This window comes from Rhinopithecus bieti, unplaced genomic scaffold (genome assembly GCF_001698545.2).
Source record: "Rhinopithecus bieti isolate Rb0 unplaced genomic scaffold, ASM169854v2 scaffold_23647, whole genome shotgun sequence".
Taxonomy (NCBI): Eukaryota; Metazoa; Chordata; class Mammalia; order Primates; family Cercopithecidae; genus Rhinopithecus; species Rhinopithecus bieti.
The window spans coordinates 520,648-528,023 of NW_016811385.1; positions in this window are offsets into that span (position 1 = coordinate 520,648).

A 7,376-nucleotide genomic window follows, 5' to 3' on the forward strand; every position below is an offset into this window, starting at 1 on the left:
TGTGAACAAGTTAACATTTTAAATAATAACTAAAATTGTGACTTATAGTATGATGCTGCTGTTGCCTATTATCATTAGGCAAAGCATCACCAGCTGTGATATATAAGAAAATTTGACAGAATGTTGATACTAACTACATCAGTGTTTTCCTTGAGTTTAAGAGATAGTATGAAAAGTGAAGACACTGATAAATCTCTAGAGAATTCCCATAAATCATACAATTTCTAAAATATTTATATTAATAACATTATTACTTATATAATTTAAATAAAACTAACCATATCTTCTGGTTCAATAGCTCTTCCATTCTAGCTTATCAACAGTAACACATCAAATAAACCGAATTATTTCCAGCATCCTACCAGACAGTGAAAGAACAAATCTTTGTGATTTTTTAGGGGCACTTAGGAGTATTTAAAAATTAGTTTTTAGTATAAAAGATACCTTAAATATTTTATTTTATTTTTTCTATAGTTAGGATATGATGTGGGGAAGTCACAAACAAAAAATTGTTAGAGGAGATTTAAAGATGATTAAAATAGAAGTGTAAGTCCCCAATAAACAGTATGTGGCTACACATTTTCCTCAAATGACAATAAAACATTTATCAATAAGCATATAATATAATACAATTGTAAAGAACCTTAGCTCTTTTATAAGGTAGGAAATTTTGTGTTTTCCTGAATTTTCAAGGGCATGATAAAGTCAAATACGAGAAAATTATTCTTGTAAATCATAGAATCTAAGCAGATTATACAGAAAAAAAGAATAGTCTTTCATATTGCAATGGCAGTAAGTAATAAATCATGGAAACAAATCCACCAAAATCAGGTGAACGTTGCTAAGAATTTAACATGTAACTTTTCAGACTCAGATATTATAAATAAGGACAAGTAAAATTCACTTTGAGATTTTGTTTCTTATTACACTAATTTATTTTGTTTATGATGTAACACACTGACATCTTACTTTAAAATATGTCTGAGGGCATCTGGAAGTTTAGACTAATTTCATAAACATATAGAAGATTATTCATATATCATGTACGTATTGTTGCCTCGATCAAATGAATCAATAAATAAAGTTTTAAAAATTCTTAGTTCAAGTTTCAGCAAAGTAAATATTGATAGTTTTTTCCACAATGACAAAAGTGTTTAGGGGATTCATCAAAAAGTTTTAGCTCTTACAGGCATCTGAATGCAAAACATGTAAATACACACACACACACACACACACACACACACACACACACACACTCAACCCTCCTTTTCTTGAAAAGCAGAAAGCAAGCATTGTTATATTTCTGTATCACTATTTCTCCTAAGTATAGTCAAAACCACTTACAATGATTATAACTTAACCATTGTAACTCACTATTAGTAGGTTAATCCTCCTGGTTTCTGTAGGTTTTGGCATTAAAAGTCTTACATCCCAAGAGAACTTCTTGGCTTGTTCTCTTAGCTCCAGACAAATCCAAAGGCGGAGTGAAGAATTGAGAACTGTCTTTCATACACCAGCACCTTAGCAGACTTGCAGAGCTTATGGCTGCATGGAACCCAGCTTTCTGCAACTACAAATGTTTCAAGCTCAGCTTCTCAAAATGGCAAAATTAAACACCTTTGTTAACATGGCCCAAAGATATAGCTTATTCGTAACATGTAAAAAGTAGGAGGCAAATTCATGTAGCTTAAAATTATTCTTAATAGTAAATGATGTTTCAACATTTTGTTTTCTCAGGAAGATTGCCATATTCAAGTATTATCTATTAATTACCTTGGTATCAGTCAAAGGTTTTGAATTACCTGAATATCTTGGAAATTATTTTCAAGTGGACTTACTGCAGAATATAGTTTCTGCTGACATTTTTTTAAATGTCAGAATAATTATTCAATTTAGTAAAAAATAAATTTGCACTTTTCATAACTTTGAATATTAAATATGATGAATGTTAACTTATTTGACCATTCAACTTGAATACATTTATGGAAACATCCCCAAATTGAATAACAATGTACATTTGTATCGTACTTAACATCGATAAATCAGAGTAGGCATAGCTGTTTTTATTAAACTAAAATTATTAAATTAGCCTTGTTTGTCACAAGTTTTACCTAATTTGCCGTGTGAACAAAGACTCATAACATATTTCTGAATTAGTTTTTATAAAATTGTAAAGTACGTGTTAAAGCAGGCATTAAGTTTTAAACATTAAATTTTATTTTATTCCTGTGAATTTTAGAATTATTCAATTTCTATAAAGATTTATTATTTTCCGTAAGTCAATCCAGTATTTTTAATTTAAGAGCCTTTGTAATCTAAGTTATTAATAATACTGTGGAGGAATTAAAAATGTTCCACAACCGGACAACAAAAGGCAAATGCCTTTCTGAATAACAGACACTTAGAAAAATAAACACACAAAGAGATTGTAGCTTTAATTCCATACTTTCCAGCATGTGTCACAATTAATACAAAACCATAAAAAAGTCATTCATTCTTGTATCAAAGAACTATTCTCCTTCCCAAGGCGCATAGGATTCTTAACTGAGTTAAGCCTAAATGGAGAAACAAACAAAAAACACTAGCTGAGCAGAGATATTTCATTACCTCTCATCCAACAGAACATTGCCGTCTCTAAATTATTAATCCATTTAACAAATATTCGGAGGATAACATTGGATTTTTTTTTTTTTTTAATTTTAATTTGAGACAGGGTTGCCCAGGCTGAACTGCAGTGGTACTATCTCAGCTCACTACAGCCTCTGCCTCCTGGGTTCAAGCGATTCTCCTGACTCAGCCTCCTGAGTAGCTGGAACTACAGCCATGAGCCACTACACCTGGCTAATTTTTGTATTTTTAGTAGAGACAGAGTTTCACCGTGTTGTTCAGTCTGGTCTCAAACTCCTGACCTCAAACGATCTGCCCTCCTTGGCCTCCCAAAGTGCTGGGATTACAGGCATTAGCCACTTTAAAATCAGATTTCAATCACTGCTGCCACCTATGGGGAATAGCTTACCAAATGTAAGTTAATAAACCAAAACCAAAATACATTATAGAAAAGAAAACTGAAATTAGAAAAAAGTAGATTGTATTTCCATGTGGGATTCAACACTGAGAGCCAAGAAATGACACACCTAGACTTAAAAGCTCAAATAAAGAGCACTGCTGTAGAAAAAAAGTCTACCATCTCTCTCAGGTGAATTCATTGGGTATCTTGTTGGAAGACCTCCAAACAGGCAAAAATCATAAAACTATATGAAATTATTATATGATACTTTCTTACAGTTTTTCTAATGAGTAAAAATTTTTTGAGTAAAATTATTACTCATATGGATACAAAAATCTGTGGAATATTTAATTAACTTCGTATTAATGAGGAAATGAGGTAGATTTTATAAACAAAGCCAGAGGAACATCTTACTACTTCAAATTTATTGATATGAAAATATATTGTATAACATGCCATAAAGTTATTTTATAGTTAAAGAAACTTACAAACTAGTGCTTTTCCATTTTTAGAAACAAATTTTAATTCAATTTTATATTTTAGTCCCACAGAGATATTTGGGCTTTCTTAAATTTTGAATATCTTTGTATTTTGGCAGTTTTATACTTGTCCCATATTCTTTGATCATCACTGATTTTAACATTCATGCTAGTGATCAATTTAAAATTGACTTTAAAGTTATCAGTTTCTTCAATTTAGAGAATATTTCTCTACTTTCCACTTAAGACAAATTGTCAATATGACCAAAATCTGAACCTGACTATTAGGCGAAACTACTGAATTACCAATATTTCAAATTTCAGTTTTTTAACTCATACCGTGGTTTTTCTACTGTGTATGTTGATCGAAATTGATAAAATGAATTCTGGTTCATGCTTGCAATTTTACCATGGTTACCTAGGACATGTTACATATGAACCTCAAATACTCCTTTTCTTGTATGGACTGAATTTAAACCTAAATATTGACTTTTTTCTCTTAGTACCATGTTACTAATGTTGGCCCTCTCAGTATTACGACATCAATGGTCCTAAGAGTCACAGAAAGCTATAAGGGAAGACATCAAGGAGAAAAGAATACTTTTTCTTTTTAAATAATATCAACATGTAACTTGACTCAAGCCAATCTTATTTTAATGCAAAAAGCAGGAGAACTGCCAAGAGACTTATTTACGGAGTCATTTTCTCTCTCAGCTCCTGGAAAGCATATCAGAGAATTTGTTGTGCCTTTTCTAATGGCCATAATTATCTACCTGTTACTATTTTATTTAAGAAACAACCTGTTTAATCCATTAAACAGCAACATTGAAATATTAATTCAACAAAAATTTGCTGATGCAAGTTTTTACATAAATGCATTTTATTAAAAACATTTTAGTCAAATATTTAGAAAGACACATTTAGCCCATTTTGCTTATGAAAAATGCCAATCACATAAACTAATTTTCAAAGCCAGTCCTTGTTGTCAAACCCATCTTACTCTGCTAGAAAAATTCTGACACCGGTTTTAAATTTAAATAGCTATATTAAAATTTATTCTGAGGAATATTATAAAGTGCACTGAAAACCAAATTACAGTGAGTTTTTGAGACATATTATTAAAAGCATTCAAACCAAGATGAGATGATAAAAATTTAGATTGACCATATAATTATCCAAACTAGAATTTTAAGAAGACACTGTTAATAATACTGCCAGAAAAACTGATATAAAACAGAAGTGTTCATGTTTAACTCAACCTTATGATGATTTATTCATTTACTGACAAATAAAAAAGAACAAAATAGTCAATATACTGATCCTGTCCACTTCATTTAAATCAACACAACATAATATACAGCTAAAATTATTATATATTAAGTGAGAATTATGAGAAAAAGGGGATTTTCTTTCATTAATCACAAATGAGGGCAGTATCAAACTGATGTAAAACTTTAATAATTTTTAGTAAGGATTATTGATAAAAGTTAGATGTAATTCCAAAAACGTCGTACATTGTGACTGAATGTTTTTTCTGTATTTAGCACATAAATGAATTATAAGCTGTCAAACCAATCAGTATATTTAAGCAGAACATTGTTTTAAGCATTTTTAACATTATTCAAAATTTTAATCTCTGTATCAGACTTATGAAGTAAATATTTCTGCTATCTCTATTTTAAAGATGATCAAATTAAGGTGTGGCAAAGCTGAATGACTGGCTCAGCTCATACTCTACATCATGCCGAGGCAGGGATCTCCAGCCAATCCATCTGGCTCCAGGTTGCAGTGTTAGTCATAGTGCCCTCTGCTGTCTTTGGTCAGTCATTAAAAAGGGTCCTCCAGAACAAGTGTTTAAAATTGTCTTCTTGGTCCCCACAGGGGTTTTTTGCATTCTAGGCCAAAGCTTGATGCCAGGATTAAGGAGTAGTGAAGGTCATGCCTTTATATTTATTTATTTATTTGTTTTGAGAAAGAGTTTTGTTCTTGTTGCCCAGGCCTTTATTTTTTTAAATTGAGAAGGAGAAAATGAAAGATGGAAAAACAGAATATGTAGAGTGCCTCAAAGGCACAGTCTGAGACAGATCAATTATAGGAAGAGTTCATACAGAAGTTAATGATATGGGCACTGATTACTTGAAAAACATCAGGAACCCAAAAATACCTTTGAGATTCTTCAACTGCCCTCCAGGGCACAAGTACTCCAGTCAGAAGACTATGTAGTAATATTTAGTGGAATAGGGGAAGGTTAGCAAAATTCCTGAAAACAGTTTCTTACTTGGTTCTGAAAGCAACACTACTACTATGGTGTATGCATTAATTACATTTTTAATTTTTAGCTATATAGTATCATAAATGAAAATAAATTTTATGTGTACTGTCCAGATATATTCTCCTTTTGATTAATTGTTGTTTGTCATTTAGCTTTTTGTTTCAGATTGAAAAATTAAACAGAAAAGTCCTCTCTAGTCTGCTAATAATTTAGGTAAGCGTATTTGTTAATACATTTATGAGAAATAAACATATATCTTGTAGGAAAATTTCTTAAAGTCTTGGTGAAATTCAGGTTATGAAAACTTCCAAAGATAGTTCAACCAGAGAGGTTTTACCAGACATTATGAATTATTCAGAGTAGCTTCCATTTCATATGCCTATAAATGTGTGTAGTATTATTCCATTAGTCTGTGAGAAAAAAAAATTAAAAAAAAAAACCTGAAAGAAGAAATTAAACCTAACGAAAATTGCAAAATTAGCTTAAGATGCTAGGTAAATATAATGCAGACAAATGCATTGCTCCTTTTAAGAAGTTGAAAATGTATCTAAATTGCTACAATTTCTATTATAGAAAAGATAGTTTAAATCTAACTAAATGTGCTGTACAATTTTCAGAAAAGGAATATATCCTGAAATTAAATAATTATGGTTACCATTTTCAAAGATTTATCTTTAAATATGATTTTATCTAATTCTATTGTTTAACAAAACAGCAAACTGTCAGAATGAAAAGCACACTTATTACATGGGAATATCACTTTTTCTTTGACATTTCTACCCTTTTTTCAAAGGAATTCTATTTTGTAAGGAGCTGGACTCTATTAGTTTATGTATATAACATGCAATGAAACTTCTTTGATTCCAATAGAGACAACACTGTCTGCTAGAATTAGAGGTTTTTGTGTTTTTTTGTTTTGTTATTTTCTCCACCTAGGAGATAGTAAAGAACATCTTGCAGAGATAAGTAAGAAATTAAAATATATAAATCAATGTGAAAAGTAATAGGTCTATAATTTAGGATATCTGAAACTCTAAATGGTATTTAATAGCATTTTCTGAAGCATATCAGATTATTACATCTTCATTTTGCAGTTTCAAAGATCTTGTTAATGTCTATTCAATAAAGGTCTTGATTGCAACTAATTTTAAAAGTAATGAATTTTGTCTGCCCTATGTAAATGACTAAGCTGGATGGACTAGTTATCTCATGATTATTATGAGATTGCAGATGTAATTGTGTAATTTTCTTCTAAATTAGGAAAATAAGCTTTACCACATCATGAAATTATTTTACAAAGAACATTTGAAAACACTAAGCTATATATTTTATCCTCATTTCTCCAAACACAAAACTGATTGAAGAAAATACTTATGGGATTTTAGATGTTTATATAGCCTATTACAATTAACTCAAAACTATGTTATACTAGGGATTATTTTGCTCAGTAACTTCTGGGTTTTTTCAAGTTTCCAAATATTGGTTTGAAAGCATGCTAACTAAAATGACCAAATGCCAATATCACTACAAACTTCACCACCAGCAGTGACACTAATATTTCCATAGACTTGAATCATGAACTTCTTCTCTGGACTCTTTTACCTAAAGCTTTATATCT